Raw genomic sequence first — 27,824 nt, forward strand, 5'->3', positions numbered from 1 at the left:
AACAGTTATCTAGAAAATATTGCAAATAGAAAGTTCCTTAACCCAGTTTCTTCCTGCATGATGGATATCACATAATCTATGACTACTTCCACCAGGAATATTTCTCTGAAGTGACAGTCATTCTTTGGTAGGTGAAGGCCAAGTCACAATCACAGAAAGGCCACTACAAACCATTGCTTCCCACTGTGAGAGAATCTCTGGGAAAGTGCAATTCCCAAGGTATCCCACAGGATTTAAAACAGTACCTCCAAAGTCTCCTTACTTAATGTATGCTAAAATGAGCAACTTTCCCTCACATAGCTCCACTACTCCTAACCTTAACTCTGCAACAATTCTTTATATAAAAACCTGTTTTCCCAGATTTTGAAAAGTATTTTATAGGTTAGGTATTTGGACCATTTGAATAATAATAAAAAAATACTTGTAAGTAGACAGTTTTCAAAATTTATTCATAATGCTCTCATTAATAATAATAAATTGTTAAAATATTATATTTGTGGTCACACTGTTTATACAAGTTTTTCCTATATTTTTATAAATATTATGACCAAAGCATTTGGTCTGTTTCAAAGCATATGTCTTTGAAATGATTTTTTTTCATGCTATATCATATTTTTTACATAATTATATGATATATACTGTAAAGTGCTGACAGATTCCCTGTTGTTGAGTATTTAGAAGTTTTCCAGTTCCTAGTTATATTTTGGACTATTTTATAATTAACTTCTCAAAAGCATACTCCCTAGGTTTTATGATTTATAATTATAGATTATTATTAAACTCTCTACTTTTATTGCTAAAATAGATTCCAAAATTATGTTTTACATTCCCCCCAAGAATAAGAGCAGAGGGCTGTTTCCCCACATTCTGATCTATTTCTTAATCCTAAAGGGAACTACATTTTAGAGAGTTTACACAGTAACTATCCAAGGCAGAGATAAGATGTACATTTGATATTAATTGAATTTCATAGCATTTGTATTGTGAGACTTTAAAAAATATTGTGCAAATATTCTACTTTTAAGCTTATTTCTATTACATTTATGTTTCAAAATTATTAATTTTTAAAATCTGTTTTGTATCTCTAATATGTATTATCTTCTCTGAATATTGTAATTCTCTACCAGCAGCATAAATTAATAATGTTTTAATTATCTTGGGAAAACAATTAACTTCCTGGGAAATAATAAGTTTTATCTTCATGTACATTACTAATTTTCAAAAAAGAGAATACTAAAAATATTTTATTTTATTTGAAACATTATAAAATCTTCTGTTCATTTTAATGTATTCAGAAGAGTCCTTAAAATATACCAATGCAAAATGTAAATCATACTTTAGCTGCCATCTCTACTTCCATTTTTATTAGTTTTACTTCTCAAAGTTGAAATATACAAAGAAATCAGTAGCATTTTACCTTTATAACTTTAAGACTGTCATTCAATCTCTTCCGTAAAACAATTGGCAGTTTCTGACCTTCTCATTTTTCTTCTCATATCTAGAACACCCAAGAACATTAGAAGACCTTATGGTAAACTGCTGCCTAAATGTGTGTGATACATAATTCTTGCATTTACTAAATCTAATGACAATTGAATGTTCAGGTCATTGCTTTCCTTTCAAATGATAGAGTAATGGGGAAATTGACAAGTGCGTTCCTTACAACATAATCAGTTCCAGTGTCTTTTTTATGTTCACTTATGTTGTCCAATCAGACCAATATTCTAATATGCCAAGTTCAAATCAGGACTCTCCTGATGAGGAAAAGTTGTTTCTCTGTTCACATATGAGAAGAATAAATTGTAAAAGAATGTGAGCTACCATTGCCTAGGGCAGAAATATGGTCTCAAGAGATTCCTGTTTAACTTCCCTGCCCAATATTTAGTGGCACATTGGGAAGTCAGAGCCAGCAACTCAAGAAGCCAGCTGGCAATGTAGAGAACAATTTGGCCTTAAAACTTGACCCCGTATGAAGATGAAATGAAATGACTGGGTAAGTTCCTTAAAAAAAAAGTGATATAGACAAATGGAAGGTATTACTACTTAGGTCAGATTAAATATGTGGACAAAGACACCCCTTTTTCTTGCATTCTCAGAGCAGTGCTTGTAGTATAGTTGGGCTGTAACATGGACCTTTCATAGGCTTTAAGATAATTCCTGGAGAAGAGTAAGCCCAGTGGCCTTTTTATTCTTTTAGAAGGCAAACAAGAGACATAAAATAAAAGGTAGGCTCCAAAACAGCAGTTATAAAGAACTAAACAAGCTAAAATGTAAAGGTCACAAACAGATTTGCTTTGTGTGTTTGTTTTAGACAGAAGTCTAATTTTTTGGAAGGGTAGATGTGGAGATAGCTTTAGGAGGGAACCTAAATGTGTCATTTACATGTGTCATTCCTCAGTGTATTCTCAAACCCTAAAGAAAAGCCTGGCACAAACGATGTTCTTTTGAATTAGTGAATAAATATACAGCATGCATTTTGTCCCAAAGGTCTCTAATTACCAGGTCTTTTTAATGGATTACCCTTCACATTGTTCCCCCACTATCCTCTTAAAGCAGAACCACAGAATTCAAGAACAATTGAGCTGATAGTCCAGATTACCACAATACACCCTGCCACTGACCTCGAAATGATGTTCCTATTAGTCTAAAGAGATTTCTTCTCTCTGCCGCTCTTGAGCTCATATAGCCAATTTCAAGTCCATCTATCTTGTCATGATACCTCAAAGGATCAATACTTTTCAGTTTATAAAATACTTTCCTTGCTAAGTTAAGTTTATGGTAGCTATCCATATCTCATATTACCTTCCCATACATATTCCCGTAACTATTACCTCTGCTACTGCCCTTGGTTTTTGCCCTAATAAGTACTAAAGCAGCTCAGTGAAGATGGTTTTTTATCTGTTGATGGCAGACAGGACATTCTGGGGCTTACATTTCTACCAAATCATCCAGACACTGGTGATAGATAGCAAAAAGCAAAGCTGAAATACGAAACAAGTGCCCACTCTGGTAGTTCCTCTAGAGGCCACCTGCTGGAGTCAAAATTTCTGTGTCTTTGATATCTGTGCAGTTAGCTGATCAATGAGAACTCTGATTCTAGAAGACTAGTGGGTGCATGAATGAGGCACCCAGTACTCACCCATGGCCCCTGCATGGGGTTTTCCACTAGCAAGTCGCTGATCTAGCTTACTGACTTCATTAGTTTCCTAAGAATGCTGCAATAAATTGCCACAAACATGGAGGCTGACAACCACAGAAATTTCGCCTTTATAGTTCTGGTGATCAGAAAATCAAAATCAAAGTGTCAGCGGGGCCATATTCTCTCTGAAGGCCCTCAGACAGAATGTTTGCTGCTTCTGGTGGCTTAAGGCATTCTTCGGCTCACGCCTACCTCATCCCAGTCTCTGCTCCAGTCTTTACCATAACCCACCACTCTGTCTCCTCCTTGTCTACAGGAATATTTGCCATTGGATTTAGAGACCACCCCTATCCAGGATGATCTCATCACAAGATCCTTGACTTAATTATATCTGCAAAAATACTTTTTTCCAAAGAAAGTTTCCAGGGTATAGATGTATCTTGTAGGAGAGTCACAATTCACTATTCACTGCACTGATAAATAAAGGGTGACTAGTATTCAAGATTCCCACTGCCCCCTCCTATGCAATTACTCTGTCTCCCAACTTTTGCCCACCTTAGCAAAAGTTCCTCTTTGTGTTCTTCACTTACCATAGCCCTTGTAGAAAGTCTCAGTGGAGCATTACATTTGGAGTCCAAATGATAAGCAATCAAAAAGTAGATTCTTAAATAAACACAGACCTTAGACTATAAATCGTTCTACTATAAGGACACTTGTACACGAATGTTCATTGCAGCACTGTTTACAATAGCAAAGACCTGGAATCAACCCAAATGCCCATTGATAATAGACTGGATTGGAAAAATGTGGCACATATACACCATGGAATATTATGCAGCAATCAGAAATGATGAGTTTGTGTCGTTTGTAGGGACATGGATGAATCTGGAGAACATCATCCTCAGCAAACTGACACAAGAACAGAAAATGAAACACCGCATATTCTCACTCATAGGTGGGTGATGAAAAATGAGAACACATGGACACAGAAAGGGGAGTACTAAACACTGGGGTCTATTGGGGGGAAAAGGGGAGGGCCAGTGGGAGGGGGAGGTGGGGAGGGATAGCCTGGGGAGAAATGCCAAATGTGGGTGAAGGGGAGAAGAAAAGAAAGCACACTGCCATGTGTGTACCTACACAACTGTCTTGCATGCTCTGCTCATGTACCCCAAAACCTATAATCCAATAAAAAATTAAAAAAAAACACAGACCTTAATCATAGAATAAATTTTTCTAATTCTTCTCCTTTGGAAAGAGGGAGGTGAACTTTCCAATCAGTCTATGACTGAATAACTCCTCTTAAATAATGAAAATGTCAAAATAGACCAAAATCTGGTGATATTTAACACATTCACCTATTTTGTAAACCTTGAACAACTACAGTCTGCTAACTGTACACACAAAAACTACGCATAAACTTTCTACATTTAAATATTTTCTTTAACTATGTTAAGAGAATGTATTTAGAAATTAAATGATTACAAAACACGTAAATAGACATCATTCAAATTTTGGCTTTAATTGAAGCTGACAGATGATTATTTTCTGAAATTAAATGACCACCGGTGAGACAACTATGATTACTGACTATGGAATGTATTCTGAGATGTATTGACAAAAAGAGTCAAATTCTGTAAAATATTTGAAGAGATTTATTCTGAGCCAAAATGAGTGACCATGGCCCATGACACAGCCCTCAGAAGGCTCTGAGAACATGTGACCAAGGTGGTTGGGCTGCAGCTTGGTTTGTACATTTTAAGGAGACCTGAGACTTCAATCAAATAGAAGCACAAAATACATTTGTTCAGTTCAGAAAAATGGGACAGCTTGAAGTGGAGGGGTGCAGTGTGTGGTGCTTTCAGGTTATAAATAGATTTAAAATTTTTTTGATTGACAATTAGTTAAATTTATCTAAAGAACTGGAATCAATAGAAATGAAATGTCTGGGATGAGAAAAGGGACTGTGGAGTCCAAAGTTCTTATTGTGCCCTGGAAGGCTTCACATAGCAGGTTTTAGACAGAATGGATTCTAAATACTTCTTATCAGACTTAAGATGTGTTGATATTAATGCTGGGGAGGTGTAATGAGGCATGTGTCACCTCCACTTCCTGTCATGGCCTGATCCAGTCTTTCAGGTTAAATTTTAAGTGTCCTGGCTGAGGAGGAAGTTCATTCAGATGGTGGAGGGCCTTAGAATTTTATTTTTGGTTTACAGCTTTGTGTTGTGGGATTGTTCCATCATGTTGTCTACCCAAGTAACTGTCTGACCTTTTTCCTATACTGGGCTGGATTGGCATTGCTACGCTTTAGGCAAACTCTGTTTCTTTCTCATCAGAATAGTGAAAGGGGTACTATTGGGTGCTAATAGAGCTTTTAAAATGCAACTATAACACCAAATCAAATGCAGGGCTTTGAACTCTTAAGTAATTAAGTGAATTATACAATGAATCCCCAAAACTAGTCCATCCATACTTATTGGCTTCAGGTTTGGGATGGAAAACTGTATGTTACCCTTTTTGGGTTGAAATGATGATGCTGATGTCTGGAAATTCAACTCAACACCCAGGTGCCCAGGGAGTTACTTTATACATTTAGGAAGTCTTGCTTTCAGCTGAAAACTAGGTACTGAGATGCTTTTTCTCTGGTTGAATTTCAAGCAAGTCAAGTAACACATGTTTTTTATCAGAGGGAGAAAAGGGATATCCAAAAAGTCGTATCACTCAATTTTTCCGACTAGCTATAAGACCAATCCTGAGAGCAATAAGGGATATTTTTTTTTAAACATTTCTCAACAACTGCTTTTAGATTAGAGAGTGACAAAAATATATTGCTTTTAACTACATCATTATTATTCAAGTAGAACAGAGATTGTTTTATATGGAAAGTACTGTCTCTGTAGAAAATGGACATGGAAACAGAGACATTGTTATTCAAATAGAACAGAGATTGTTGTATATGGAAACTACCATCTCTGTAGAAAAGGAGGAGACACAGAGTGGAAGGTTATGGTGAAGACTGAGGCAGACAGCAGTGATGCAGACATGAGCCAAGGAAACCTGCAGCCACCACAAGAAACAGAAAGATTCTCCTTGAGAGCACTCAGAGAGAATATGGTTTCAGGCATAGTCTCAAACACATAAAGTAGATAGGAACACTGTGGTTCTGCAAGTGTCTAGAACAGTCGAGTAAAGAATGTTTCAGCCTCAATGATCTAACGTATTATAGTGTAATGATAAATTGTGTCCCTCCAAAATTTGCATATTGAAGCCCCCACCATTAATATGACTGTATTTGGAGAGAGGGCCTTTATGGAGGTTATTAAGGTTAAATGAGGTTGTAAAAATGGGCCTCTAATTGGATACAACTTGTGTCCTTATAAAAAGGAAGCAACACGGCAGCTTGCTGGCTCTCTGAGCAAGCACAGAGGAAAGATCATATGAGAATACATCAAGAAGGTGGCCATTTAGAAGGCAGGAAGACATCCCTCACCAGAAACCAAATTCACCAGCACCTTGATCATGGACTTCTGCCCTCTAAAACTGTGAGAAAAGAAATGTCTATTTTTGGCTGGGCATGGTGGCTCACGCCTATAATTCTAGCACTTTGGAAGGCCAAGGTGGTCTGATCACAAGGTCAGGAGTTCAAGACCAGCCTGACCAACATGGTGAAACCCAGTCTCTACTAAAAATATAAAAAATAGCTGGGTATGGTGGTGTGTGCCTGTAATCCCAGCTACTCAAGAGGCTGAGGCAGGAGAATTGCTTTAACCTGGAAAGCAGAGGTTGCAGTGATCGGAGTCGGCACCACTGCACTCCAGCTTGAGTGACAGAGCGAGACTCCATTTAAAAAAAAAAGAAAGAAAAGAAATGTCTATTGTTTGAGTCACCCAATCTGTGGTACCTTGTTAGGCAGCCTCAGCTGACTAATACACATACACACATAGCAAAGTTTCACTGGTCTCTGTTATTCCAGATATTAACCCTGCTCTGCACTTTGCTGTCCACCTTCAGTTATAACTGTTGCCGGTGGAAGTTATCCAGGTTGCTGGCAGCAAATCTATATGGGTTCTATAGCAACCTGAATTATTGCTTCCTCAGAAGAAAGTATTTGATTGGGAACATAAGGCACAAGAGGAGATTAAGGCAGGCTTTAGAGCAGGAATGTAAGTTTATTTAAAAGCTTTAGAGCAGGAAAGAAAGAAAGGAGAGTACACTTGGAAGAAATCCAAGCAGGTATCTTAGAGGTCAATTGCAGCATTTGACCTTTGACTTAGGGTTTTCTATGTCGGCATACTTCCGGAGTTCTGCATCCCTTTTCCCTTCCCTTAAGGTGACCTGCCCACATGTGTGGTAGCATGATAGCACTTGGGACTTGAGCATGTGCAATATGTTTACTGAAGTCATATGCCTGCTCACCTGAGGAGTTCTTCCCTTTTCCAGCAGAATACCCCTAGAAGGTCATACTCTGCCATTTTGATTCATAATATTCACGCTTGAGCTCATTCACCCAATTCCTAAAAAGTGCTAATTACCAATTACAGGCTTTTTTTTTTTTTTTTATCTGTTTGGAAACTACCTCTCCCTGGTGCTGTCTTGACACCAATTATTATTTTAGAGAGGCAGTGTGACAACTGGCTGACCATCGCCTAGTGGTCAGCTGATATTCCTGGTAGGTGAGGGGAGCACTCTCCTGCCCCACTCATGCATGACTAGCTACCTACTGTAACAGTAACTATAATGTCAAAGTTTGATGGAAATGGCTTCATCTGTGACTTCATTGAGACATTGTGAAAACATTTTGTTTTGCAGAGAATGGGAAATGATTTTAAGCTTAATCACAATTTCTTAAAGGACAAAAGTTGGCATCACAAAAACTCCCATCACCACTGGAACTAATTAGTCCTGACAGCTGAAGTAGGTAGACTAGGACTGAATATTAAACCAAGACGGAATAAATCACTTTCTCCCTTAGAGTTTATCTTTCTTTGGTGTGGTTGAGATATTTTCCCCTAGAAATCAATGGAAAGTTGTACTTTGCCATCCTGGTTTTCTGACCAGTTAGAGTATTTTATCCTTTTGTTTTTATGACATATTCCACCACGGAAAAAGGACAGAAACAAACAAACAAACGAAACAACCTATGACTACTCCAAAAAGTAATACACAACAGTAGTATATTTTGAAAACACCTGAGTAACGTAAAAACTTTTGTTCACATTAGAAATGATGCATGCAGTGTTCATTCCTGTATTTCTGATGTGAGTTTTTAAAAATGTACTAAAAAAGCTTTAATTTATTTCAAAACTTAGAAGACAGTATTCATTAAATCCATAAGTCACTGAAAATTCAAATTGGGTGACCATCAGGTGAGTCTCTTCTTTTTATTTAGCTTACTTAGCACTTCTACTTTGTACTTTGAATTTGCAAAGTGCTTATCAGCCTTATTAGTTAACCCTTGTAATGTGCCCATGAAGTAGATGGATGGCAAGCATTAGCATGACGTACATTAGTGTAGTCCTTTGAGAGACGCTATCAATGAAGCACAGGGAGGTTAAATGATTGTTACACGATTGTCCATCAAGCCTAAAGAACAGTCTTCATCTTAATTTCCTACCTTCTAGCCCTTAGCAATAACAAGGGTAAAACTAAACATAAGAACACCTGCAAGCATCTAATGTGTAGTCCCCTTTAAAATGAAAGCTCTCAAATGCATTTTCTTAGGGTACTGAAAATCTATCCATTGAACAACTATATTAGATATATATTTCTTTGTCACTTCCCCATTTAAGATGGGATCATCTTAAAAGGCTATGACATAAATTGTTGTGGAAAAGATCGATTAGTTTAAAAGCTTTTTCCTTTTAACAGATCAGATAGGCATTATATTTCACCCTTTTGTGTGTGATTTTCATTGAGCCATTTTAATCATTTATTCATCTGAAGAAATTTCACCAAAAACTCGGAGATTCTAGAAATCATTTATCAGTTCTGGCTTTCCTTGCTAATCACTGGGTTTGGACTTCTGGGAATTGGGGACAAATGGTTGACTCTAGAATCCATATCTTCAGAAACAGATTTTCTTTAAGAGCTCTTCAATTCTCCTCATGGGTGAGACTCACTACTGCACTTATAATCCTTTGACTCATTTGAGAACATCATCAGAAAATGTTTATGAGACATCAAAGAGGGATATATTTTGAACCCAAAAATAAAAGGAAAGATGCTGCAGTCAGCTCAATGGGAGGAAGCCTATTACACTTTTTGGCTGAATAAACCTTTTAATTTCGCTTCATTTAGCAGTATTTTGCCCCTTTGTTATTTCAAACCTGCATGGCACTTTTAGTTAGAAATGGACACAGAGAATAAAAGCATTCAGGGTAAATTCATATTATTCCATTGTTTCTTTTGTAACATAAAAGAAAAATAGGAATTTGAAATTATTTGGAAAAACAGGAATTTGAAATTAAGCATTTCTGATCCTGGAACCCAATGTTATCTTACCTCACCACTTCTATCAAGGATTACCATTAAGGATGCAAGTTATGAATTAAAGTAATTTATATTCTTAATGCAATAGTGTATTCTGCATTAAATCCTAGAACAGAAAAAGGATACTATTTAAAAACCTGTCAATGAAAATAAAGTCTGTGGTTTAGTTAATTGTAGCATATTAAGTTAATTTCTTAGTTTTGACCAATGTCTCATTGTTATAAAAGAAATTCACATTGAGCGAATCTGGATAGAAAGGTGTCTCTGTAGTGTCTTTGAAAATTTTTTGTAAATATAAATGTATTCCAAAATTTTTAGAATTTTTAAAATTCCATACAAATAATTTATATCTGCTCATAATTAACATTCCATTTATTGTTTCTCAGTCATCTAATTTTTTGTTCTTTCATAGCCTCTAGTGTATTTACCTGTTTAATAGAATTTGCCTTGTTACTTATATTCGTGTATGCATGCGTGTGTGTGCATGTGTGTGTATGTGTGAGAGAGAGAGAGTGTGAAAGAATACTTTTTCTCCTTATAACTTTGTCAACTTTATGATGGCAAGCATTGTGTCTTATTGTTTGATTTTTCCATAAACTTTTGCTAAAATCTCATATCTAATAAAAGTGTAAATAAAGTTTTTTAAATTAATTTCAATTTGAGTTGATAATTTTGAGGTGATTTTTGAAGTTGTGATCAATTTTAACATAGTCATCCTCTTTCCTTCCACTTTAATTTTCACGACATGTACACAGCAAGATGACCATTAAGATGGACAACTATAGTTTGTGGCTATTAAATTAAAAAGCTAAGAAATATGATCTCAAATCTATGGCACATGACACTGCTATGACCATTCAATCCCGAACGGTGGTTTTAGACATTGTGGAGAATGAAATCCACTATTATGCAATATCTATCACCCAAGGAATGTAGATTCTGAATTCAGAAAATAATAATGGAAATGCAAAATCATAACCCGATGTTTTTCCTTTCCATTTTTTAATTTCAAAAATTTATTTATCCATGCATGGAAGTCTAAAAACTTTTCAAAAACAATTTTATTTTTTCTTAGCCTGAATAAGGGGAGGATTTCTAAAAATAATAATAATGGCAATACTGAAATAAATCAACACCTTTTTTTTGGTGGTTAAAGTTTCTCTGAAAACCGAATAATTGTATCACCTAAGATGTCAGGACAATATGTGGCTTCATATAGGCAAAAACCTCTCCCAGTCCCAGAGTCCAGCTCAGCTTTCAAGGAAGCATGCCTATCAGTGCACGCCTGGTTGCAACGAGTAAAGAAAGTGGCAAGGGACACTGACAAATCTATCCCTCCTACTCTAAGGGCTCATCTTTTCCTGAACTCAAAGGTAGTTTTAAAAATTAACCCTCCAGCATTACTGTGCCTTGTCTCATTGGTAAATGTGACAAATCAGTGGCAGTTGAATTAGGGTTCTTTGCCCTTGACACCTCAATGTACTGCTCAGCCCAGTGAGTTAACGGGATATTGCAATGGCGTATTACAGCATCCTGATTTCTGAACACTTTCATACTTAAGAACAAACTGACAGGACACTTTAAGTCATCAACCAGAAAAAATTTCTCCACTTGTGCCTTGAAAATGGGAATAAATGCACAAATCTATACCATTGTGCTTCGTTTGCTATCTGTCTTGTCAAAATGAAAATCGACGTGGGAATCAAGTCAAATGTGCTTCAGCAGATTAGAGAGAAATAATGTATATTTTTCCTCTTGAGTCACTCAGAGCAACTGTCATTTCCTGCTGTGCTAATTTGTCTTGGGCAAGTGGTTCTGAAGGTGAAACGTTGAAGGTCCTATATATGAGAAGCCAGTGCTACATAGAGTGAAATAAACACAGGAAGAACAATGTGTGGATAAAATAAGGTATTATAGAATAACTATAAGCTGCATTTTTTTAATCTTTAAGAGAATATAGTGCTCCCTTGAATACTATTAGAAATAATTAAAAGATAAACTGTAAAATTATAAGTGAAATATGTTTCTAATAATAAATAAAGGAAGCTGTTTAGTTATTTCTGTTTTTCATTCTGTGTTTTCTGTTATTTGATCTCAACTTATCCTGAAGCTCCCTTCTGTAAGGTTGGAGAAGCACGGTTGCACAGGAGAGGTGGGGAGGGCCTATGGGGAGGAAAAAAAAAGACAGAGATAACTGATGGATAAAACTTGGACTATTTGAAGAATGAATTCTGCTCAGTATCAAAAGCCAAATGTGATTCACTGTATAAACCACTCATTCATCACCCTGCCTACATGTTTGCTTTCTCCACTAACACTATTATATTCCCTTTAGAGCACCTCTACTACCATGATAATATACTCACCTCTGTACAGATCCTTATTCTTTTTCAAGGAAATGACATGTTGCCCTCATTTCTAAGTCTAGATGTAATCTTTTTAAAGAAGAGACACTGGGATATTGAAAGCAAAGAACAGATAATTCTTAATAATGTTTTACTTTCATGAGATCACTTTTTGAAATCCATCAAGGCAGCCTATGTTGAAGACCCAAAATATTATAATGCCCTTACCCCCACCCTTGGGACTCAGCAGCAAGTGAGGTCGTCTAGGAAAATCTCATTACTATAGAACTCACTGTCCAGAATACTGTTAGTAGAGAGGAAACAGGGAGAAAAGTAACCCAGGTGATTGCAAATTAACACAGATTAACTATTCTTTGTCCAGAATCATGGTAGAATACTGAAGAACTGTGGAAAGTCTTTTTTAGACACAACATTGAGAACAGAGCTGAAAGATGACACATGCGTTTCCAGGAATTGCAATGACTGCCATACAAGTGGAAGAATAGTGAGTAAAATTAATTTGGCCCCAAACTGTATCCAAAGGAATGGTTTTAGGCAAGCTTCAGCATATTCTTGCAGCTGACAATTTGTTTAATTGGGAAGGTTATTAAACCATTTGGTTGAAATGGGCAAAATTCTATGCGACTGTGGAGCATATTCATAGTCACAGGTTTATCTTCTCTCCTTGTATTCAGTTGAGGACACTAATTCAATTCATTCACAAAGCAATAGATTTTATTGTGGACAATGTTGGTTTCCTTCCAGGAATCAATTCCCATTTTAAAAGGAGGCCTAAAGTGTCTGGGCCTCGGCCAGATGTTTCTAAGAGGAGAATGATTAAAATGATTGCTAATTCCATGGTGAGTATTTTTCTCAACATTCTCACATTGCACCTTCAAGAGTCAAAATGAACCATACACTGGATTACTTATTTCTGCCAAGGTTATTTTAATTTGTGTTAGTCTAAAATAAATTTTATGAGTCTAAAAAGAATTCAGAGGAAGCACAAGTTTGATATGGACATATATACAACATTGAGGCCAAGACAAATGCTATTGAACTATGGAAAGATAAATGTACACTCTGAAATTATGACCATTCCAATTAAATTAAAATTCTTTAAAGAAGTTGTAATCACTAAAAATCACTTTGAATTTCTTTTTTTGCAGTTAATCATACAGATGCTCCTTGACTTATGATGGGGCTATGTTCTGAAACACCCATGGTAAGTTGAAAATATTGTACGTCAATAATACCTTGAATACACATTATCTACTAAACATCACAGTTTAGCCTAGTCTACCTTCAATGTTCTCAGAACACTTGCGTTAGCCTTACTTGGGCAAAATCATCTGGGCAACACACAACACTGTATAGCGTCTGTTGTTTGCTCTCACAATTATGTGGCTGATTGGGAGCTGTGCTTCAGTGCCACTGCCTGAATCATGAAAGAGTATTGTACTGTGTAATGCTAGCTCAGAAAAAGAAAAAGATCAAAATTCAGAATTCAAAATACGGTTGCTACTGAATGTATATGGCTTTTGCATCATCATGAAGTCAAAAAAATTTTAGGTGGAAAAATTCTGTGTTGGGGATTGTCTGTATTTCTAAGTCTTTACTTTTAACAATTTTTTAATCTGTAAGTTTATGATACTAACTCACAGCATCTGCATTTTCAAAGGGGCAATAAAAGGAAAATGAATGGTTTCCTGTGAGAACCCAATTCTTATTAGTAACACACAAATATCAGGACCAAAACCACAAATTCTGGAATTTATGGATGATATAAGACTTTCCATTAGTCTGTGATTTGGCCACAGGTTTGCTTGTCTGGTCATTTTTCATTTCCATTGCTATATAATAGTTACAAAGAGCCCTGATCTTTCTATTGGAGACTGCTCAAAATCAAGATATTAAAATGTAGGCATCTGCTACAACTCTTTTGACATTTGTGCTCCTATTGCATTTGCTACTTATATTTCAGTCTTTAAATACTATTATATAAATCTATACAATGGGAGAAAATTAGGAGGTATGATTATACTTTGTAATTATTTTCTAGAGAAAAGCACTAAAGAGATTTCACTGTCTGTAATGCATACTGTTATAGAAGTGGTTTGGAAATCAATTTGGCCTCAAATAGAAGAAATTTTTTTTTTTTTTTGAGACAGAGTTTCGCTCTTGTTACCCAGGCTGGAGTGCAATGGCGCGATCTCGGCTCACGCCACCTCCGCCTCCTGGGTTCAGGCAATTCTCCTGCCTCAGCCTCCTGAGTAGCTGGAATTACAGGCACGCTCCGCGTGCCCAGCTAATTTTTTGTAATTTTTAGTAGAGACGGAGTTTCACTATGTTGACCAGGATGGTCTCGATCTCTTGACCTTGTGATCCACCCGCCTCGGCCTCCCAAAGTGCTGGGATTACAGGCGTGAGCCGCCGTGCCTGGCCCAAATAGGAGAAATTTAAATATCACAACCACTCCACAAGAAAATATTGATTTTCATATTCCAGATGAGGAAATTTAGCATCAGAGAAAATATCATAATCAGTAAATCCTGGACAATAAGAGAGATAGCAGGAAAGCTATGATGTAATCACATGTTCTCATAGAGCCCTTGGACAAGAGTTAGGGATGATGATGACAGCATTCGGTTTACTGGGAAAGGCTTTGACACCTCTCCTTATTTAGAGCACAGCAGCTTCACAATTAATTTACGTTGGAACTCCAAGTAAAATTTTGTTTGAATGAAAGATAAATAGCTTAGATTATTTACTACATTACACACAGAGTAACCAACTGTCCTGGTTTTCCTGGAACTGAGGGGTTGCCAGGAAATAGGAGGTTCAGTGCTAAAATGGTGAAAGTCTTAGAAAAACAAGGATAAGGGCTGGGCGCAGTGGCTCAAGCCTGTAATCCCAGCACTTTGGGAGGCCGAGGCGGGTGGATCACGAGGTCAAGAGATCGAGACCATCCTGGTCAACATGCTGAAACCCTGTCTCTACTAAAAATTACAAAAAAATAGCTGGGCACGCGGCGTGTGCCTGTAATTCCAGCTACTCAGGAGGCTGAGGCAGGAGAATTGCCTGAACCCAGGGGTTAGAGGTTGCGGTGAGCCGAGATGGCGCCATTGTACTCCAGCCTAGGTAACAAGAGTGAAACTCCGTCTCAAAAAAAGAAAAACAAGGAAAAGTTGGTCACCCTGTTAATCTACTTCCCATCAAAATACTTGTTTTTTGAAGGCTTCAGACTGAGCAGATGGGAAATTATGCATAGCAAGGGCTCTAATGTGTGTCTAACACAGCCCTGGTCATAGCTTCACATGATTCAGCATTGCAAGGATTTGTACATTTCCCCTGGGCCTTGACTTAATGCAAGAGGAATCCAGTTTAGTACTTACCCATCTGACCATTCCTATTCTCACCCTTTTTAAAAGTATGTATAAATTTCTACATTTAGATAGTTTTACGTATTTTACTTCACTGGAGCAAGGGCTTTCAAAACTTTTTGACTACAACCCACAGTAAGAAATCAATTTACAATATCGCTCAGTACATGGATCACAAATAAGTGTTACAGAAGTTTCACAGATAAACTTTTTTTTGTTACTGACTTTCAGAATACTACATGTAGGGCAATACCCATTGAATGGTCTAAGGCTATGGTTCTCTACCCATAGTGAAAAAAAGCATTACCAGGGAGTGTGTTAAAGTTGGTAATACCATAGTACAACAGGAAGAGATCTCAATTTCAGGGTTGATTATGAGCTAGGATCAAGAAAATTGCTTTAGCAATGGGTAATCCAGGCCATGTTGAGAACATTCTCTTCAGGGCTCTATTCCTGAGCTGTCCCACAGCTTGTATATCATCATTGGTTTATTTTTCTGCCATTTACTTCTCCATTCAATTAACATATGTACAAAATATGTGGGAGATTCTCGAGGTACAAGCTTCACATTGCTAGGACACAGTTGAAAGAAATGCATAAATTTAAATATAAAACAATCATTGTTATTAACAAAATTTATATAGTATTTCAGTGCAAGATGTGATTTAGTTTTCCGTAAACCATAGGTAACCACTTGAGCAGTCTGTTCATAAAAATGGATACCCCTTTATATGCTGGCTACAACGATCACTCTGTTGTGGAGGAAAGCAAGATAAGAGATGAGGTGATCTAGAAAAGGTTGTTGGAACAACCCAGGTAAGAGATGGTGAGGTAATAGATATGGTTTGTCTCTGGGTCCCCACCCAAATCTCATTTCAAATTGTAATTTTCACATGTTGAGAAAGAGACCTGGTGGGAGGTGACTAGCTCATGGGGAGGTTCTCCCAAGCTGTTCTGATGATAGTGAGAGAGTTCTCACAAAATCTGATGGTTTAAAAGCGTGACACCTCCCCCCACCCCACTCTCATTGTCCTGCTGCCTTGGGAAGAAAGCGTTTGCTTCTTGTTTGCCTTTTGCCATAATTTTAAGTTTCCTGAGGCCTTTCCAGCCATGTGAAACTGTGAGTCAATTAAACCTCTTTTTTTAAATAAATTACTCAGTCTCCGGCAGTTCTTTATGTCAGTGTGAAAATGGACTAATATAGAAAATTGGTAGTGGGATAGTGGAGTACTGCTATAAAGATAACCTGAAAGTATAGATCTGACTTTGGAACTGGGTAATGAGCAGAGGGAGGAATAGTTTGAAGGGTTCAGAAGAAAACAGGAAGATGTGAGAAAGTTTGAAACTTCTTAGAGACCCGTTGAAAACTTTAGACCAAATGCTGATAGCGATATGGACAATGAAGTCCAAGCTGAGGTGTTCTCAGATGGAGATGAGAAACTTATTGGGAACTGGAGCAAAGGTCATTCTTGCTATGCTTTAGCAGTGACTGGTCACATTTTTCCCCTGCCCCAGACATCTGTGGAACTTTGAACTTTGGAGAGGTGATTTAGGCTATCTGGAAAAATTTCTAAGCAGCAAAGCCTCCAAGATGTGAACTCTAGTTCACATAAACATAAAATCATTTGTATTCACAAAGAAATTATCTTAAATTGGAGCTTATGTTTAAAAGGGAAGTGGAACATGAAAGTTTGAAAAATTTGCAGCCTGACCATGTGGTAGAGAAGAAAACCACACTTTCTGGGAAGAAATTCAAGCTGGCTACAGAAATTTCCATAAGCAAAGAGAAGCCAAATGTTATTAGCCAAGATAATGAGGAAAAATATCTCCAAGGTAGTTCAGAGATCATCATGGCAGCCTCACTCATCACAAGCTCAGAGACATAGAAGAAAAAAAAATGGTTTTGTAGGCCAGGCTCAGGACTCTGCTGCTCTGTGAAGTCTCAAGACATAGTGCCCTGTGTTCCAGCCACTCCAGTTCCAGCCATGGCTAAAAGAGGCCAAGGTACAGCTTGACCAATTGCTTCAGAGAATGCAAGCTCCAAGCCTTGGTGGCTCCCAAATGGTGTTGGGCATGAGGATGCTAAAAAGACAAAGTTGACCTTCAGGAGCCCCCACCTAGACTTCAGAGGATGTGTGCAAATTCCTGGATGTCCAGGCATAAATCTGCTGTAATAGTGGAGCCCTCATGGAGAACCTTTACTAGTACAATGTAGAGTGGAAATGTGGGGTTGGAGCCCTCACAGAGTCCTCACTAAAACACTGCCTAGTGAAGCTGTGAGAAGAGAGTCACCATTCTCCAGACCCCAAAATGGTAAACCCACCACCAGCTTGTACTGTGCACCTGGAAATTGTACAGCCCATGAAGAAGCTGTCCAAGGCCATGGAAGCCCACCCTGGCCACAGGAGCCATTAGCGTTCCCTGAATGTGATAAATAGAGTCAAAGGAGATCATTTTGGAGCTTTGAGATTTAATGACTGACCCACCTGATTACGGACTTACATGGGGCCTAGAGACCCTTTGTGTTAGCCAATTTCTCCCATTTGAAATGGGAAAGTTTACTCGATGTCTGTACTCCCATTTTATCTTGCAAGTAAGTAACTTGCTTTTGGTTTTACAGGCTCATAGGTGGGAGGGATTTGCCTTATCTCAGATAAAACTTTGGACTGTGAACTTTTGCGTTAATGATGGAATGAGTTAAGAATTTGACGGACTGTTGGGAAGAGATGATTATGTTTTGAAATGTGAGAATATGAGATTTGGGAAGGGCTAGAGGTGGAATTATATGATTTGGCTCTGTTTTCCCACCCAAATCTCATATCAAATTGTAATTTCCACATGTCAAGGGAGGGACCTAGTGGGGGGTGATTGGATCATGTGGGTCATTTCCCCCGTGCTGTTCTAGTGAGTGAGTTCTCACATCTGATGGTTTAAAAGTATTTGGCAGTTCATCCCAACTCCCTTGTCTCTCCTGCTGCTTTGTGAAGAAAGTGCTTGCTTCACCTTTGCCTTCCACCTTGATTGTAAATTTTCTTAGGTTTCCCTAGCCATGTGGAACTGTGAGTCAATTAAACCTCCTTTCTTATAAATTACCATTTCAGGTAGTTAGTTATAGCAGTATAAAAAAGAGCTAATACAGTAATGTACTAAATAGGCTGAAAATGGTTGTAGGTGATGAAGATACAGCAAGCTATAATAAGTGTAATCTCTAATAGTATAATAGGTGAGGTAGACAAGCAGGTGGTCATCCAGATGCAGTGCCACGTGTTCTGTGCTAATGGTATTTCTAATTTGCAAAGATTACAAAAGGCAGAAACCCACTCAGAAACACTGTAGTATGCACTAAAACTCTGTCTTCAAGCAATCAGCAGACTGTGGATGAGCATTTGACACTCAAATCAAGGTGGCCGGAAAACCAGATGAGCTCAGAATCTTTAAATACCTTTTAATAAATTCCAGGATAAAATACCATTTAACATTGTAATGAATTAGAAACGAAGAAATCAAAACTTCTTTCTTATGCACTCAATTGTAAAGTCCATCGATCTGAATCTAGTTGCATAAAAAGCAGGGTGCTATAGTATTTTTTCTCAAATTTTATGTAATATTCTAACGTGGTCTAAATGTGCCATTTGTTGAAAATCCTCAGGACCTTTTCCAAGACAATCCAGAGATTGATGACTCTCCTCCCCATGACATTCCTGTTCAATTAGGTAGAGGTCAGAGAGACATCTGCTTCATATTTCACCAATGAGTATTAAGGACTTTGATGGAAATGAAGTTCTTTAATTTTAAGTCTTGGCACACAAAAAGCAAATTCACCTTTCACTTATAAAAATAGATGACAATTAGTTGAACTTTTCCACCAATTTATTTTCATCTTTAAAAATTCTCCATTTATTATTTACAGCATTAGTTCCTTAGTTTGAGCTTCCCTTTCCAACCTCCTTGTTTACCTTCTTTATATACAGCTTGACTTGGGATCAAATGCTGTGGAGGGTCTCATTAAATGCTGAGCAGCCAGTTTTGACAAACTCTACTTTCATACAAGTTACACAAGAGAAATACATAATATCATTTTTATGGTTGACTGCCTTTAGAAAATTTAGCACACCAGAAGCATAATTCATTCAAGGAAAAAAAATTCTTTAGCTGACTTAATACCTGAGTGCAGCTCTGCTGCTAGAAATAAAGTTTGAAAGGTTTTGCATACATAAGGAGTACAAATGGATTTGGGTCATCAATAACGTGACTCAGTTAAGAATCTGAGTGTTAAGGGATTTCCCTCTATCGAGTAATGATAATATGCCTTGTGCTTGTGTCTCTGATGTGACAGAATACATGCCCTACACATTGAATATGTTACCTTGCTGTAATTCTAACATCCCTATCATATGAACACCATTATCCCCACTTACAGATGAGAATGCTGAGGATCAGAAAGGTTAAATAACTCCCACAGGATCACACTTCTGGTGAATGTTGAACCCAAGTCTGATAAGCCTACAACAAAGGGTTATCCTATGGCTTCCATGAAATTTGACTTCTCATCCTGGAAGACTGGATCATCACTGAGTGTCTGCAAACCATATATTTGATGTTCTGCCCATTGTCAGTACAAGCAAGAGAGAGTACTAAAGTGCCACAGAGATAATTTGATCCAAATAAAAGCAATCAAAAAGTTTTAGACTCCAAAACCCCATTCAGTGAATGTTTTAGCAGAGCAGTCAATGATGAAGACAGAGAGGACAGGAGCCAGAGCTGATTCTGATGCTGATGCTCAAGCACATAAGACTGTGTTTCTCTTGCCAAATCATTTGTTTGCTGTTGTTTGCAAAGTCTAATTGTATCACACTACAGAGTGTAAAATGCTAAGTAAAATGTTTCTTTGCCATATCTATCTATATATAGACAAAGCTTTGATTTTCTAAATCCAATATTTGCATATATCCAATATAGTTATAAAGACAGAACTAAACTGCAGTTGCATTTTAAGAAAGTCATTTAGAAAGTAAATGAGAAATAAATATAGGGCCTGTAACTAGGGATATATTATGCTTCTTTATCTTCTGATTCCTTGCCTATTCCCTTTCTTCCTGTGACAATTAATTCATCTGTGTCTTTTATACGAAGACTCTTTGTTGTAAGAAACAAACCCTACTTTTTTATGAAGTAAAGAGAAAGGAATGTGGTCAGATATGAAAAGAATAAAACCTGGAAATGCAAAGATGTCAGACACTTGAGGTAGACTGTTTTCTCATCTGTAGTCTCCACTCTCTATGGTTTGAGATCTCTCTTCCCCTGTAAACTTTCTCTGATACTCAATCTACCTGAAAGGCATGGTATGGTCATTCAGTGACTCAAAAGTCAGTGTGTTATGAATGTAACAAAATGAAAGGACAGATAATCTTAGTGCTAACTTCAATTTTCTAGAAAAAAAAATACCAATTTACTCATTTAAATCTCCACTCAAGGTCTATGTCATGTGATCAGGTGCTCAAAAAATATAAATATGACTTTTGTTTTCCCCACTTGGAAATCTAAGGTCAATAGAGAATCATCCAGAATAGAACAAATACTGCAAAATGATTCACTGTACCTTCTTTGGCTCAATTATTCAAGCTCTATACCTAAAATATCTCCTTCTTTCCAAAGTTTTCTCAAAATAGTTTTGTAATAAAACTCATCTGGGTCAGTCGCAGTGGCTCATGCCCGTAATCCCAGCACTTTGAGAGGCCAAGGCGAGTGGATCTCAAGGTCGGGAGTTTGAGACTAGCCTGGACAACATGGTGAAACCCTGTCTCTAATAAAAATACATAAAATTAGCCCAGTGTTGTGCCTTGCATCTGTAATCCCAGCTACTAGGGAGGCTCAGGCAGGAGAGCTCCTTGAGCCTAGGAGGTGAAAGTTGCCATGAGCCAAGATCATGCCACTGAATTCCAGCCTGGGCACCAGAGCAAAATTCCCTCAAAAAAAAAAAAAAAAAAAAAGAAAGAAAGAAAAGAAAACTTATTATGCTTCTCCATGCAGAGGTAGCTTGGCACAGTTGATGGAGTCACTTTGGTTTTTCCACTTAACTGACCAATATGGATCGCAGGATGCCCATTAGATCATAGAGATTGGTGCCAATTTTAAAACATTAAAAATATTCACACCAATGTCCTGCTTGGATTATAAAAAGTCTGTTTTTATCAGTTGTCACTTCTGTCCTATTTCCAGTCTATAAACACTTGCATAGGAGTCCTAAATCGTCATCATTTGATTCTTAGATCCTTTTCTCCTGTTCTTTGTCCTGTCTTGTTGCTACTGGCCATAGAAATTAATGTCATCTGTTTATACAATTTAACTTCTTGAGAATATGGGGAATAGTCAAATAATTTCACCTAAATACTTGTAAACTTTCAAATGAAAATCCTTAATAATTATCATTTAATGGTAATGATCGTGAACAAGATGATAGAATATAAAATGAAACAATGTATTAATCAGTAAAATAATATAATCAGTAACTGAGAATAAAAATAAACATTCTCATTCCAAGAACATTATGCCTAGAGACAAGGCATCTGCTTCCTGTGGCTTAAAGTCCTAAAATTACTTCAAGGAAAGTTGCAATATTTAGCGAATTATTATGCCAAAGCAGTAATTCCATAATATAGTAGAGGCAGCAAAATAATCTAAGAGCAAACATTATTTAATTTTTTTATTAGAAGAAAAACTGGTTTTATGTTAGATCTCATGCTAACAAAGTACATAAATATTCCAGTAGAAAAATCTTTTGAAAAAATCTGATCTTGAATAAAAGACGTTTGTACATTTGTGGCAAGAAACTCATTGACTAACAAATTACATGTGAATTGGCTGAAGACATATTTACAAAAATGTATATAAAGCTCACAATGTATAATGACTAGTAGAAAAAATAATTATGGAGAATTTTATCATAAATATAGTGTGGAAAAAATATATATATATACATATTCATCTATCAAAAGAGAAATATTCATATAGATGTAGAGATAGAGTGTATGTATCACTCCAGACATATTGATAAACTTAATTTTTATTTACATGTGGTCTGTGTTAACCTACAATGATGCAAAGTTTGAGCCAGGTGATACTTGAAAAATGCTTTGGTTTAAGCCAAGGTACCAAAGAGGCAGAGAGTAATTTATGACCACAATTAGCAGCGAAAGGATACATTAACCCTAAAGGAATAAATGAGATAGTGATTGTAGGCTTACCAGAAGCAGTTTTTGGGTAGGTTTTACATAGGAAGAATGTTAGTGTCCGGAATATTCCTCCTTGACCTTCAGTATCCCAAGTCTGTTAGGCTAGATCTTTCCCTGTATGTGATCATTTATGTCCCGCTCCTTCCAGAACGGCTCAATACCTTTAGCAAAGGTACTTCCTCTCAACAGAATGGATGTCTCTTTGGGAGCCTCCTGGCATCAGTACTGGTCTGAGCAGAGTCTATTTTTCCTTGATTATGTTGACTAGAAAAGAGTAATGTAGTCAATTTTTTTTTTTCCTGGGTTTCAACTGCCTTGTTGTCCCCTCCTTCAGAGCACAGGACTAGACAACTGACCTTTAAACACATGTATTACCTCTTAGGTGAAACAGACTTTAAAACTCCAAATTCTCTTTATATCTCTGTGCAGTAGGCCATCTACCAAAGTTGATTCCTTTTTTTTTTTTTTTTTGAGATGGAGTTTTGCTCTTGTTACCCAGGCTGGAGTGCAATGGAGCAATCTTGCCTCACCACAACCTCTGCCTCCTGGGTTCAGGCAATTCTCCTACCTCAGCCTCCTGAGTAGCTGGGATTACAGGCACGTACCACCATGCCCAGCTAATTTTTTGTTTTTAGTAGAGACGGGGTTTCACCATGTTGACCAGGATGGTCTTGATCTCTTGACCTCGTGATCCACCCGCCTCGGCCTCCCAAAGTGCTGGGATTACAGGCTTGAGCCAGCGTGCCCGGCCCAGTTGATTCCTTGTAGTATTGGCCTTCAATTTGTCCATGGTTTCATTTTGTGACAGTTTCAACTAGAAATTTGCATGTAAACTAAACATGAGTAAGGAACATACTTGAAAGCAGGAAGAATGCAGAAAAGCTATGGACAGAGTCTCCAGTACAAGTCTTAGAAAGATTAAGGCTTTGAAGTGTCTTGTGTAGAAAAAAAAAAAAAAAATACAAATCAAGTTGAAAATTCATTGTTATCTCTTAATATTAAATTTCTCATCTGAGATGGGTCTGTGTTTTCAGTAGATAATTTCACACATGTATCACAATTTACTGCACTTCCCTAATAATCACCACATGGTGCAAAGAACAATTTTCACCAGCCTCATTTCATATTGGCCTCCTAAAGAGAACACATGGTGGCAGGTCTGGGTGTGAGGCAACACAGGATTTTCAGAGCCTAACAACAGTGATGGAGAAACCATGAAGCTAAAGGAGCTATCGGAGAGATTTGTCATGAACACATTAAGACAAAATTTTATGAATCCACTATAAAGGGAGGCCAATATTGAAATGAATGAAAGAAAGGGTTCAGAAACCCCAGCTTTTGTTTTGTGGAATGCTTTACACATCAAGATGAGCTAACATCAACAAAAAAAAGAAAAGTTCTGCTTAAGCACAAAGATTCAAGACACTTTTAGAGAAATTCAAAAACCAAGATAGTATTTTTCAAAATCAGGCTGATTTGAATAAGTGGCTGCTTTGGGAGTGATATATTAAAAAGCATGTAGTAATGCTTTTCTAGGAAAACCAAGAAGGCTGGGGCTACTCTATTTCCATCATCTGGTTCCAAATTGTGGCTGTTAACCAAGCAACTTTGGTAGAAAGTCAAAGGAGAAGAAACTTCTGGTTCCATTAGCAAATGATATCTAAGAGCATGATTTTAATAAGGAACACTGAATTCATGTTGAGAGTCATGGAGTTATTGCAGGAAAGAATTCATGTCACATTCCTAACAGGTGGGGTTATCAGAGCACAGGAATATGTTTGTTGCCATATCTGCTTAGTGAATTCTTTAGTACATCTCTGGGCCGCAGTGTAGTCATCACATTCACGAACATGCTTTCAATGTGGAGACAATTATGAGAAACATGGTGGATAGTCCTAGAAACCCAAAACCTCATGATGGATGGGAAAGTTGGAGAAGAAAGAGAAGTGGATCTCCTGGTGGCCTGTTATTAGTTGACGATCTGAACATGAGAAGTTATCCCTACTGGACTTCCAAAAATGAAAGTTGGGAAATTATGGAGGGACCTGAGGCCTGAATTCATTTGACATCAAAATAATTAAAGCTCTTCATTTCCCAGGGAAGAGGCTAGATCCATACTAGGTGCTCACCTGATGATGCTCAAATCCCATGTGAGGGGTTAGAATATCTCTAATTATGGAAGAAGTGTGGCAGAGGAGTAGGCTGAGTAGCCTGTCTCCTGGATTACCTTTAAATTTTAAGCTGCTGTATATAACCTATAACATTTCCAGAGACATCTATCAGCATCTCTTCGCCTCTTTCACTGGGTTTCTGTAGTAATTATATGTGGTATTTCAGCTGGCTGTGTTTCCATGATAGGAGAAACTGCTGACCTGGAGGAAAGGACAAGAACCTTTATTCTTACCTTGGGCTCTAGGAGAAGCCAGAAAGTCAGCTCATTAAAGGGCCATCAAAGAAAAATCTCTCAAAATCCTTCGGAGAGAACAGAGAAGATGAAGTGTTCATCTGTGAGTCCAAAGATAGCTATTGGCATCTGTTAATAATCTTCGTCTCATGTACCAACAGGAGACAAAATAATTTCCAATGAGCTGAAACTAGTTTCTCAAGAAAGGCACTATAATGTGTGTGTGTGTGTGCTTGTGTCTGCGCACGTGCGTGCACGTGCATATACACCAGAATTTTCATGGTACTAACAAAAAAATGCAGTACTCTGGAGGTACATTAACCCCCTCAATGGTGCTGCCTTTGACTGGAGGCATAAAATATCAGAAGTAAGAAAATCAGGAAGGTTCAGGGAATGAAATGTTGGCAGTCCACAATTTCATGCTTTCTGCAATGTTCAAAATCTCTGGACAGTTTAAATACATAAAATATATGGCTTAGTATATTTTAATTGTTTTATTGTATCTGGTGAAATCAAGAAGCTCATACTGGATTTCGTGAAGCAGAATTTAAGCAATAGGTATGGACCAAAGGATAGGAAAAAGAAGCAACAGAGGAGGGTTAGAGATGTACAAAAATCCTAGTCAATATCTGGATTTAACAAGCCTTGAAATTGGGAGTTTGAGCCAATGTTTTAGCCATCATTTGAAGAATAGAGATGTCAAGTAAAACGTGGTATATATATATAACTCACCTCTGTATTTCAAATGTTCTCTTGATTGGTACTATAACCTTCCAAGAACTAAAATATGATTTTAGCCTACCCAGTGTTCATGATTCTGGGGAATATCTGGCTTTCCATGCTCCTTAATATGGTTCTCAATCTTAGTCACATTACAATTAACTTGGAAATTATTTAAAAAATTTTGATGCCTGAGCCTTTCTCCAAAACATTTAATCTTTTTGTGTGATACCTGAGAAATAACTTTTTCCAAGCTTTCGTGTAATTATAGAGCCAGCCAGGGTTGAAAACCATTGATCTAGAAGCACTACGATTTCCAGCTAGCCGTTACAGCCTTAATAGTTACCCGGATAAATTAGGGCAGCAATTTAGTTGGGTCTGGAATTTTATTATTGTATGCTATCATTTACTCATGTATTCATTTATCAATTGAACTATTATTGACTACATTGGTTTTAGATAACAATATTGTGCTGATACTGAGAATACAGTTGACTTTGTTTGTGTTGCTGTAACAAAATACTTGAGGCTAGGCAATTTATAAAGAAAAGATGTTTATTTAGCTCACAGTTCTGCAACTGAACAAGAAGAATAGCTCCAGCATCGGCTTCTGGTGAAGGCCTCAGGCTTCTTTCACTCGTGTCCGGAGGTGAAGGGGAGCTGTCATGTGCAGAGATTACAGGGCAAGAGAGAAAGCAAGAAGAGATGGGATAGAAGGAATCAGGCTCTTTTAAAAACAACCGGCTCTCCCAAGAACTAACAGAGTGAGAATTCATCAAAGAGTGACGCCAAGCCATCCATGAGGAACCAGCTCCCATGACCCAAATATCTCCCGCTAGGTACCCACCTCATCTAACATTGGGGATCAAATTTCAACATTAGATTTGGAGGGGTCAAACATCCAAACTATAGCAGCAGTCATGAACAAAAATCTTACCACCAGACTTGGTAGAAATCACAGTCTTATGGAAGAAAAATATGGATTAAATGGTCACTAAAAAAAATGCATAATGACAAATTGTAATACATGTTATCATGGAAGGTAACATTTTGATTAAACTTTAACAAAGGCCCCTGATTTAGATTATTGAAGTAATGTGAATAATCTCTGGAAAAGTTTTGAAGCAGAGGCCTAAAGAATAAGATATGAGTTATTGTAAAAAACCTAGAAGGTAAGGGGACTCTAAGTAGAAGAACCATTTTATGCAAATTGTGGGATAAGAAAGATGAGACATATATTTGAAGAAATGAAAGAGAATCATTCTATTGGAAGGTGAGAAAATGATGAAGTAAGGTATAAACCTGAAGAGGTAGCAAATGTCAGCTAAAGCAGGGCTTGGCGACCTTGCTAAGTATTTAGATTTTATAGTGTGTTGTACATGTGTGTGTCCTTCTTACTTTGCTTTGTTTTTGTTGTCAATTTTATATGCTGTAGAACACTACTGAAAGGGTTTTAAGTAGAGGGAGCCAGTATCTAGTTTACAAATTCAAAGATTATTCTGACATTCCGTCTGGCTGCTGGAGAATAATCTCAGGGGAGGCAAGATTAGCAGTAAGATCAGCTTATAGATAATTGCACTAGGTCAACTAAAACATTATAATAATGTGAAACAAAGGGAAAGAGTTGAAGACAAAGGGGTGAAATCTAGCTATAGCTTGAAAAAACATCAACATGTCTTAGGGGACTAGATATGCCATGATAGAAAAAGAGAAATTGTATGGGATCCTGATTCTTTCACTAATCTTTGAGATATGAGGTGAGTTATTTAAACCCTCTATGCCTCAATACTCACAGATAGAATGAGAATTATATTAGTTATTTCTTAATGCATATGCAATTATTATACAGCAGTCAACTTCTGATCTTCAAAACACTGCCGAAAAAAACATTTTGATCAAATAAAATTCAGTTTAGTAGACTTACCACAGTAAGGAGAATATCGCCTGACCAATTTTGCTATTTTCTTGGAACAAGGTTGCCTGAAGAAGATATATAATTATAGGACCTGAGCTGAGTAATTTTCAGGTGAGTTGTGCAAGTGAAGAAACCGATTGGGACTGGACAGTATGTGTGACATAACAGCTTTGGCAATTCAAATAACACGGAATAGG

The sequence above is a fragment of the Callithrix jacchus genome, chromosome 6 (genome assembly GCF_049354715.1).
Source record: "Callithrix jacchus isolate 240 chromosome 6, calJac240_pri, whole genome shotgun sequence".
In the NCBI taxonomy this organism is placed as follows: Eukaryota; Metazoa; Chordata; class Mammalia; order Primates; family Cebidae; genus Callithrix; species Callithrix jacchus.